The sequence below is a fragment of the Dipteris shenzhenensis genome, chromosome 21 (genome assembly GCF_047967505.1).
Source record: "Dipteris shenzhenensis isolate YYH24624 ecotype China chromosome 21, Dip_SZ_1.0, whole genome shotgun sequence".
In the NCBI taxonomy this organism is placed as follows: Eukaryota; Viridiplantae; Streptophyta; class Polypodiopsida; order Gleicheniales; family Dipteridaceae; genus Dipteris; species Dipteris shenzhenensis.
In genome coordinates, this window is record NC_141616.1 from 32,848,207 (window position 1) to 32,859,633 (window position 11,427).

The 11,427-nt window shown below is 40.5% G+C and overlaps 1 pseudogene; it reads left to right on the forward strand.

The window, feature by feature from the left end:
- Positions 1–3,075: 3,075 nt before the first annotated feature.
- On the forward strand, positions 3,076–11,131 carry LOC147888760 (nitrate reductase [NADH] 2 pseudogene; annotated as a pseudogene).
- The last annotated feature ends 296 nt before the right edge of the window (positions 11,132–11,427 follow it).

The following is an 11,427-nucleotide window of genomic DNA, read 5'->3' on the forward strand; positions in this document are numbered from 1 at the left end:
AGCCATCCCTTTAATTTCTTTTTCCATGATCTTTGTGGTCCTATCTTTTTCATTGTGCACATATCTTTATGACAAAGCATTGGTTCTCCTTTAGTTCCTTAATAACCACACCTATTTGTGCCATTTCACCCTCACTTCATTACTAGAATGTCCTCAAGAGCATATTCCCCTTGGAGGTCTTCATTCATTTCATCATCCACTAGACATAACGGAGTCAAGGTTCCAACAATCCACATCCAACCTCTATGGGTCATTCAATCACCAAATCAACCACAAAGATCATGTCATCATTTCCTGCAAGAAGGGCTCTCATACAAGCAAACATTTATTTATGAAATATATAGTCAATACAAAATATCTTCTCAAAAAATGAAAGAGGTCACTGTTGTACTATTCAATAGCTATCATATCCTACCCTATCTGTGCTAGCTTACATATGACATGCCTATCAGTTCTAGTATCATCTACACATCAGTGCTCCTATAAATGGCCTATATGGCATTTTCCTCCTTTACAAAAAGATATTAGCCGCACAAAAGAAGCCCCACATTTCGCCCTCCCCCCAACTGCTAGAGCATGCACATATCCTTGTTTTTTTGTTGTCCTCCTGGGTCAAAAGGGAAAAGTGAACTTGACCATTGCTTGAGATTGATGGAGGAAGTGGGCCCTCCAATATCAAAGACTTTCTTGCTTTCCTTAACATATTTCTACTTATAATCCTTGCCTTCATAAAGGAGACATATCTTGTCATGCTTCAATTCATCATTAATATGTGTATGCGCTTTATGTGTATGCGCTGGATAAACATTTGCACCCTCTTCTTCCTTAAATCCAATAATAGTAAGGTCTCTCTCTTCATTAATCACATTTTCTTCTGTCTTCTCGATGCTAACCTTTTTAAGATTGTTGTGTTCCTGAATAGCTTGCATGTGCTCTACCTCCATTTCCTCCACTAGCTGCATGAAGTCAACCCATGAATCCTCCTTAGCCTCTGATTGCCCCACATAGTCCTCACCTTCATCCTCATTCTCTAGTAATATCATGCCCACTTCTTCCCTGCTTAAATATGTTATTTCACTCTTTCTCTCACTTTCCTCTTCACTTTCATGGGAGCTTCCTTCACTTTCTTCTTTTTCTTCCTCTTCTTCCTCAAGTAACTTCTTGTCCACCATAGATGATTTTGGATGTAGAGTGCAAGGAAGCATGGACACTTGGAGACAATTGCTTGGAATACCAAAGTAGAACTCAACAAAATGCCCCAAATAGTGTGGGCTTCATTCCATTATGGGTATTTATCAAAGTTGGAGAGCTTGTCATTCCGTATGTAGGAATTGTAAGACATTCTCTCTCTATATGTAGAACTTGCATCTAGAAGTTGCATGTAGGAGTTGCATGTACAAACAGCATGTAGGACTTGCAGTTTGCACATGCATGTCGGACTTGCATGTTGGATTTGCATATAGGACTTGCATGTTGGATTCCTAAGAGAGATTATTCCTAGCCTTATGTAAGTACAAGCAGAGCTTTGCCGCTACTCTACACACACATTTTATGCTACCTAATTCCATGCTAGCACAGAGACAACATACTCCTGGATCCCATTACAAAAAATTTGGACTCAAAAAGGGCCCTATAAGGGAGCCCTTGGGCTGGTGACATGGAAAAATAAGGTGAATAAAACCCAATAGAATATTGGAAGTGGCCTCACTTCTCTATTTCTTTATTCAATGGCCCAAACAATGATGTGGAGCACCCACTTGCTACCTCAACTCTCCCATCAGGTTTTTTAACTATAACCAAACTGAGAAATACAAAAAATTTGGACTAAAAAAGGGCCCTATAAGGGAGCCCTTGGGCTGGTGACATGGAAGAATAAGGTGAATAAAACCCAATAGAAGATTGGAAGTGGCCTGACTTCTCTATTTCTTTATTCAATGGCCCAAACAATAATGTGGAGCACCCACTTGCTACCTCAACTCTCCCATCACGTTTTTTAACTATAACCAAATCCTCCCATCCAACTATCATACTCCTTTCATTCTCTCTCATTCCTCTTCCTTCCCCCTCATTTCTGAGCACCATTTTGAATTTTTATTTGCTCCAACCCTCTTTTCAAATTTCTTTCTGGCTCCTGAGCGAGAAGATTCTTTCTTTATTCTCCCTCTCATGGGATGGAATCTCATGCCAAAATCTCATCACTTCTCTTCTCTACCTAGATTTCTTTCAAAACTTTCAAGATTTTTGAATGAGATTCAACCTACCTTCTCCTTTCTCTATTTTGGGCGCTTCTCCTTTAAATCTCATCGGTTCCTCTCTCTTTTAATATTCTCCCACGATCTGAAATCATTTCATTCAAGAAGATAAGGCAATCAATGTTCTAAGCAAACCATGAATGATGCAGGAAGTTTAGAGCTTAGAAGGAGCTACTGGATAATATTCTTTTAGAAAGGCTCAAAGAAGATTGACTTTCAGGCATTGCAGTTGTTGATGCATGAAAATCAATCTTTCTTTTGCCCATCTCTCAATATTAGTCACTTTCCCTACTGCGATCTCTAAGGTTGCATGATTTTGAACCATTTGTGAAGGTTTGGGGTCCATCCAGACAGCTTGTATGGACGTTCAAGTGAGATAATCTTTGGAACAATGCAACACAGTGATTATGACGAGATTTGTTTGTTAATGATGAAACTTTGAAGAAAGAGTTAGTTCGTAGTCCATTTTGTGTTGTTGTGTTGTTTTGTTTTATTACATGGTTTGAAAACCTTAAAAGATTTGTTTGTTTTGTAAGAAATTTCATGAGAAATGAGTCTTTTACACTCTTACTATCAATAGTTTTCTACATAATATTGCTTGAAATAGATTTTGAGATGTTTGGGAGCATATAATTTGTTTTGAAGCAAGAACCATCAACTTCATCATTCCTAGAACACATTTGGGACCATTGGGAGGGACAAGTTTCATCACATTTTTCTTTCAAAGAACCTTGCTCCAAGAATCAGATACTATTCATTCATGTAGTTTTAGAATGTTTTTAGTTTTCAACTCAAATTAGGGTCTATCAGCAGAGCACCTTGCATGGAGATTCAGGTGAGAAAACCTTTAGAACAATGCAAGACAATGAAAATAACGAGATTTTATGATGCAACTTTGAAGAAGCAGTTAATTTGTAGTTTGTTTTGGTAATTGTGTTGTTTTATTTTAATACATGATTTGAAGAGGAAGAAAGATTTGTTTGTTTGTACTATTGACGTTTATTACAGAAGATGGTTTGAAATAGATTTGGAGTTGTTTGAAAGCATATAATTAGTTTTGGAGAAAAATCCATCAACTTCAACATCCTGGATTACAAGAGGGACCATTGAGGAGGACAAGTTTGATCACATTTAACCTTCAAAGATCCATGTGAGGTATTGTTCATTCACATAGTTTAATAGTGTTTGATGATAAGTAAATGTTTTTTTGAATTTGTAGATTTCAATCGTTAGATTTTGAATGCAATTGGGATTTTTATTTTTGCTTGGTTTGATACTTTTTTGAAACATGTCATGTTTGTATCTTGTTTGTTGATGTCAATGTTATATTATATTAGGTGGAAAATGTATGAAATCATGCAAACCCCTCTGAATTAAAAAAAGGTGGATATCTATTTTCAAATAGATGCAGAGAATGCACCATTTTTAAAGAGGAATGAATCCTCCTTAGCAAGTGAAAGTGATTTAGTAGCTCTTTAAAATCAAGGAAAAACACATATGGATTTGTGGTTAGAAGGGAAAATATATCCAGTAGATCCACAAACTTGTCAAACTCCTTAATTCCATGGATTGACCAGCTTAATAAAGTTCCTATGTAAGGGTGAGAATGGTTTGTTAGGATATTGTCGAAGGTTGATTTATCATGGAGCAAGTAGCCTTCATAGCCAATATCAATCTTTGCTTAATGAAAGAGACAAAAGGATCGCAATGTTGGAGGCTTGGAATCAACATTTGGTATCATGTATGCAAGCCACAAGTGTTCAAATGTCTGCATATGATGGGCATAGAGAAGAAAAATAAAAAATTACAGGTAAAGTTTCAAATATTAGATACTCAATTGGGAGAGAGAACTATAAATGCAATTCACTTATAGATGCAAAACACAACTCTAAAGGATGAGATCAAAAAGTTAGGAAAAATATTATCATTCATGAAGGATACTCCAATGGGTCCAAGACTACGTAAGAGGAAATTGTGTCAAATGGATGAAATATCCAAGAAAAGTGGTCATTGGAAGCATCAAGTGAGAGCTTGTAGGAGTGTTTCAGAACTCATGTCTATCCATGATGAACACTATGGTGCTATGGGTGAAGTGTTTATGAAAAAAATGTTGTAGTATGTTATACAACATCCAAAATTTAAAAGTCTAAAATCAAAGATAACATCTAAGTCAATGAACAAAGTTGTGGAGCATTTCAATGCAACTAGTGCACAGGGAGTTTGTGATACTGTAGGGATAAGTACAAGGGCATATCGGCTCATATTTAAGAGCTGAAAAAAAACATGTCTTTGTGTGGGAGCAAAAGTTAATGCCCTGCTTCCTAAATCAACTGATGTGATAAGGCCAGGCATGCACTCAATTTGGGCATACTTAATTCATTCGGTGAGCCCCAACATGTATGTAGTGCAATAACTTTGAAAACAAAGGCTAGAGAGTCTAAAGAATTGGAATTGACAAACAACAATAACTTTGTGATGGATGTTCGAAGAGTTTTGCAAGCCATGGTGAAGTTTTATGATATGCCTATGGAGGAATGCAATGGTACGCTAAAGATTGTACTAAAGCTTGATGAAAGTGAGGTGGTCAAAGGTCAGAAGTTAGAAAGAGTTAGTTTGACAATGATGAATAGAATACTGGATCTTGAAGTTGACCTTATTGATGCAAGACAGTTCAGTGTGCAATCAGAACGTGCAATCAGAACAGGAGATTTGGTGGTTGGCTGCCTTTGAGGTATGATGGAAATTTGAATTTTAATGCAATAATGTAAAAAGACCTAGAATATTTTAAAATAACATGTGAGTTTTTTTTGCAGATGCCAAAAGAGTCATGTTCAAATTTGAAGTGCTTTTTTTACCAAACCAATATCCCAAGTGTGATCAAAGGTCATAACAATGGTGAGCTACTTGAAGTTGAGGGCTATGGATCCTACCATGTACAATGGCATGTAGCTACTACTGACCTCAAGACAATTAAATGTATGTTTAATGTGGCACATGGAGCAAATACAAGACATCTTGGTCCATTGTGCATGCAAACAAGAGTACCTACAAAGGGTGGTAAAAAGAATCAAAAGAAATGGGCCTCTAAACTTGCAGAGATAGATCAAACTAAGGCACCGGATAGGGATGCTCCAGGGAAAGATCCATCATGGAGCCCAATTCTTGAAATTCCTCTTAAGCGAGTACACATTTGTGCACTTCATGCTATTGTGAGAATAATTGAAAAGTTGGTGCATCTGTACATCATTGATGCATATAACTTGAAGCCCCAACAAGATACTGAGAGGATGATTGCAAGAATTGAAAAGGTTCTTTCAGATATGGGACTACACTCTGGGCAAGTAAAGATTACAAAAGATGAGAAAAGATATGGAAAAACAGGCAATGCTCCTTGTAAGCCAAGCTTTGGTGGTGTCAAGGCTTTAAAATTCCTTTCTGCAAAGAAGAAGAATCACAAGCTCAAATGTGCTAATGAGTTTGATGTATGGAGAAAGTTACACAATTCTTGTTGTGAACGAGGGGGAAGGGACAAAAAAGATTGGAAAAGGCATGAGTGTGGTTAGCTCTTGATAGCTTGGTACCTTTACTATAAAAGAAAAGATTTGAAGATGATGATGCACAGTGTTTCATTAATGCAGTGAATGACTTTAGCTGGAATATGGAGATAGCTTGGGGAAAGAATCATTTCACACAGTAAATGGTAATCTCTAACTTGGACATTGAGATGTGCATATTGAATGGCCCTATATTTACTAATTTTTTTTTCTATTTGGCAGCACATTGTATATGCTCATGCACCATACATGGCATGGAATTATGGAAGCATCGGAGTGTGGTCCACACTCAGGGCATGGAAAGATTGCATTGGCAAGCACGTTGTGCATATAATAGAGCGACCCAACATAGGGGTGGTAGAACTAAGTCAATCCCAATGGTTCAATTAATTCAATGGTGGTATAGTCATATCAAAATAAGAGCAATTGCAATACTAGCATTCAAAGAGTCCTTAGTGTCCCATGCAGTGCAAGATATTAACACGAAACGTCGAAGAAGAATATACAACTCATCAAATGCAAGACAGAATCATGCAAGGTGGCGTGCAACCTTGAAGGACAAATTGATGTAATGGGGTGTACCAAGGAGTACAAGGTTTGTGTGAGTTTGTGTGTCACCACATGGTGGTTAGTGTGACTAGGTTAGGTGGTAGAAGGTTCTATTAGGTGTTATTGAGAGATTCATGGGCTTGATTGAGAGATCCGTGGAGTGATTTGTGGATCTAGAGATGCTCTCCTTTGGGGCACATGCATTGTATCAGTTGCCCTTATAAGGGCCTCTCCTCTTTTGAATAAACATCTCTTTTGTTCCATTTGCTGAATCCTTCATTCTATTCCATCAAACCTGTTATAGACAAGGGCGCATATGGGTGGAGACAGATGAAAATGATGGTGTAGACTTCCAATGTGGATGCCCATGCATAATTTTCAAAATTTCTTTGTAATTTTAGTTATGTTATTTGCAATAAAGCCAAAGTATAATGGCCAAATGAGAAATTTTGAGATATTGGATGTTGATTATAAGTATTTAGCTCAAGGTTGCACCAATTTTACTTTTTTTAGAGTTTTTATTAAAAATAAGTAATTATAAAATTAGGTTTTTGGGCCCTATATGAAAGAATGGGCCCTCATTTTCATTTCATTGTTTAAAGAGCTCTCCACTCCCATACCACCTCCCACTTGCCCCTAACATTTCCACCCTTTCTCTTGCACCCTCACCCTTTCTCTTACACACTCTCTCAAACTATGAGTTCCTTTAATGACTTCACAGTTGTGTCTATTTCTCCTTTGCACTTCATTCACTTTGACTTCATGGAACACTCTACGCATGACACTAGTCTTGAGGCTTTGTTTACTGTACATTGATTGTTCCCCTATGCAATGATATACGGATTAGTGGTAGAATAATAAACATGAAAAAGCCTATCAAATCTTCCTAACCAGGGTCATCTTATCCAGGTGGCCTACAAACTACACATTCATTTACAAGACATAGGCATTTATCTCCACAAAGGAATGCTCCAACATGATCAGATCTCAAGTCATTCAAAGCTTGTGAGGCTAGGTCAAAGTCTATGTGTGTTTTACAACAACACACATTCCTATCTTTGAGTTTCCTGATGTACTAGGGCTTATAATGCTCAAAGGTCCTTTGCCTAATAAAAAAGTCAGGGTTTTAAGTCATAAACTTCAGATACAACTCTGTCTACTCAACTAACCAGCAGGAAATAAAATTTTAGGGAAACGAACACTATGTTTTTAGCACTAGTATGAGGAAAACAAACACAGGTATGTGCAAAAAAACAATCTAATCAACCTAATTAAACTAATCAAAGCTACTAGAAAACAAAACAATTTCACTACTACAAAATAAAATAATTTCAACCATTGGGCTGGTTTAGGTCAGCCGCATAACTACCAGCTCGGTGTTTTGACCATCGGTCTAATTTAGGGCAATCACACTATTAGCCCTATGGCAACAAGGGCCAGAAGAGTAGTCTAGAGCAACAATGATGAGATCATTGTGTGTGTAGAGTAGCGGCAAAGCTTCGCTTGTAATATCTTGAGCCTGAAAGATGGTTCAAAAGGTTCAATCATACTTGCAAAATCAAGATCTAGAGAGAGAAATACTAAAAGCCTACCCCTTTTCGAACCCAACAACCCCCTTTTAAACCATTGAACTCCCGTGGAGGTGAGAGCCTCCATCCATCGTTGTGATCAAGCCCTCTTTATCACCCACGCGCACATGAGATCTATGTTCCACACTTTAGCCTACACCTCTCATTGAAATATGACCCGAGGACCTATGCTACACTTGTGAACACCTATGCTACAATGAGTAACAACACAACTGTAGGTGACCAATGCCCTAGGAACCTGCACTTGGGAGAGACAATGATAACATTTTGGGAGGTTGGACGAAAAATGGATGTAAATGGAAAATATGGAGGCTTGACGGAATTTGGCGATGAATGAGAGATGGAATTGGCTGGGAAAAGTGAAGGGGGGGAGGTCGGTGTTGCTTTTATAGGATGTGGGGGGATTAAGGGTTAATTATGGGTGTTTATTATATTAATGTGATTATGTAAGTCAACATTATCCTTTTGCACCAATCGGAAGCATTTTTTCACTCCTTTGGCTTGAGGGATGTGTCTTGAATGGTTTTTGGAAGGGGGTTCTTTTTCACACATGCAAACACATGCTCGATTTTTGCTTCATGTGCTAACCTCCCCGGTTCCGTCCACCATTTCCACCACCACCACCACTTTTTCTGTTAGCCTCCCCCCTCTACAAACACCTTTTCTGTCAAACTTCTTCACTCCATCTCCACCATCTCTATCTCCACCTCCCATCATCCCCTCCCCACCACCTCCACTTTTTCTGTCATTCATCCCCTCCACCTCCAATTCCCACCACCTCCACTTTTTCCATCCATCCCCCAACTCCACCACTCAAGGTAGTCATCCTCTCCCCCCTCCACCCCACCATCTCCGCACCTCCCTCCACCCCACCATCTCTCTACCCCCCTCCACCCCACCATTTCTCTACCTCTCTCTACACCCCCTTTCTCACTCTAGCCCATATCCCCTTCCCCGCTCTCCCCACCATCTCTCTACCACTCTCTATACCCTTTTCTCACTCCACCCCATATCCCCTTCCCCTACCTCCCTCCCTCTTTCTCTCTCCACCCCCCGGCTCTCTCCACCCCCTCTCTCCACCCTCTTCCCTCCACCCCCCACCTCTCTCCACCCCCTCCTCCCTTCTCCTCCTCTCCCTCACCTCTCTCTACTCCCCCCTTCACCCCTCTAGCTCCCTCCCTCTAATCCCCTCCAAGCATCGCATGCAAAGCCATGGGCGCATCTGTTGTCGCACGTGCCTCGTGCCATGGAGCACCTCGAGGGTCACGGGCACTTCGCACTGCAAGCCTAAGGCACCATGCCCCAGTGCCACAAGCCTCTAGCACCAAGCATCGTGCACCGTCAGACACCGCACTACGTGCTTTGCATCATTAGGTGTCATGCCATGCATTGAGTGCTGCACTCCTCGAGAGCACCACACGTCAAGCACTGCATGCTTAGGATGCCACGGGCCTTGAGCACTACATGTGCCACATGCCTTCAATGCTGTGGGCCTAGGGGTTGCCACCATCGTACGATGCCATCGTCGCCTCGCGAAAGAGAGGAGAGAGACAGGGAGTGATATAAGAGTAGAGAGAGGAGAGGTAGAGAGAGAGTACAAGAGAATTAGAGAGAAGTGAGTGAGATAAAATCTAACCGTTGTTAGTAAGAAACTAACCACATTAGGTTACTCTAATCTTACCCTCCCCACCCAAAAAAAAAACTCTTACTCATAGGTAGTTAGGGACGTTAGGTTAGGTTAACCAATCCTTGAGAGAGAGAGAGAGAGAGAGAGAGAGAGAGAGAGAGAGAGAGAGGGTCTTTAGGCAGGGAGCATTGTGGAATAAAATGAAAATCCGGCCTCTCATTGAGCCACGTGTTAAACGATTTTAATAAAATTTAATACTCTTTTTTTCTTTTGTGAAGTTCAATCGAAGCCACATTTCCTAACTTCCATCGTTTCATTTTTTTCGCCATAGCCACATTTTGCATTTCCTCCTCGTCCTTTCTGCCTCACCATGGACATCTCCTCCCTCCCTCCCTCCTCACCTCCTTCATTGCTTCCTCCACCCACCACCCTCTCATGTCCATGTATCCCCACTCCCCCTCTCCTTCGACACCCCCATTCCTGCCCTGCCACTCGTTGATGTAGCTCTGCCCCTACAGGAGAATCATGTGATGTAGCCCAATGCTATTGCATATCAACTCCCCTCTTCATTGGATCATACTCACGCTATGAATTGACAACAATCTCCTGCCTCTGGAACCCACAAACATAGCACTGGATGATTTTTTGATGCTGCAGTAGTCGGACGATGCTAATCCTTTTCCCCACCATTGAATCAAACTCAGATGATGATAATGACAACCATCTTGTTGGTGTTTCTTACCCACATGATTCCGTCCAAGATTACCTAGTCCATCCCTAGGACGATGGAATGGTAGATAGTTGGATCAGAAGACACCTCGAGCTCGTCAGGCTCACAGGCTGGCATCCCCCCTGCGTCGCTTAATGTAGCATGGGTTTATTATGCCTACTTCTTTGAATTATGTATGCAACCATGGCTACGTTCCTCGAGCAAATTTTGATGAATGGACTATCAAAGTTTCTGGCCTCATAAAAAGGCCACAAACACTGTGGATGGGGCAGATAATCTATGAATTCAAGCCTTGGGAGCCGCCTGTTTGGTTTGCACTAGAAATCAATGAAAAGAACACAACATGGTACAACAAACTATTGAATTCAATTGGGGCACTGCTGGTATTTCAACATCGGTGTGGCAGGAGCACAGCTATGTGATTTTCTTTGTCGGTGTGGGATTCATAGCAAAAGAAAGGGAGCTCATCATGTCTACTTCAAGGGTGAGGAGTTGTTGCCTAGCAGGGGAGGATCGCGCTATGGTACTAGCATATCCATAGGTGTTGCAATTAATGAATCTCAAGATATTTTGGTTGCATACTTGCAAAATGGCTAGCCTTTAGAGATCACGGGCTCCCTATGCAAATGATCATACTAGGGACGTTCATAAAAGGGTGCATGGTTAAGTGGCTCAGACACATAATAGTGACAAGCAAGGAATCTGACATCCAATATCACTACAATGACAATCGAGTTCTTCCAATGCATGTGGATGTAGAGATGGCAAATGGTGAAGGTACACATGCCAAAGACATGATCCCTCCCTTTTGTCTTGTAGCTTGTGCATGAGCCACTGCAAGTTAGGAAGCTCTGCTCCTCATCCAGTCGATTGTTGTTGTTATGACCCATTCTCATTGTCTGCTCACAGCAATTTCAGGTCGTTAACCCCTCTCGAGATATTTTGGTTGCATACTTTGCAAAATGGCTAGCCTTTAGAGATCACGGGCTCCCTATGTGAATGATCATACTCGAGACATTCATCAAAGGGTGCATGGTAAAGTGGCTCAGACACATGATAGTGACAAGCAAGGAATCTGACATCCAATATCACTACAATGACAATCGAGTTCTTCCAACGCATGTGG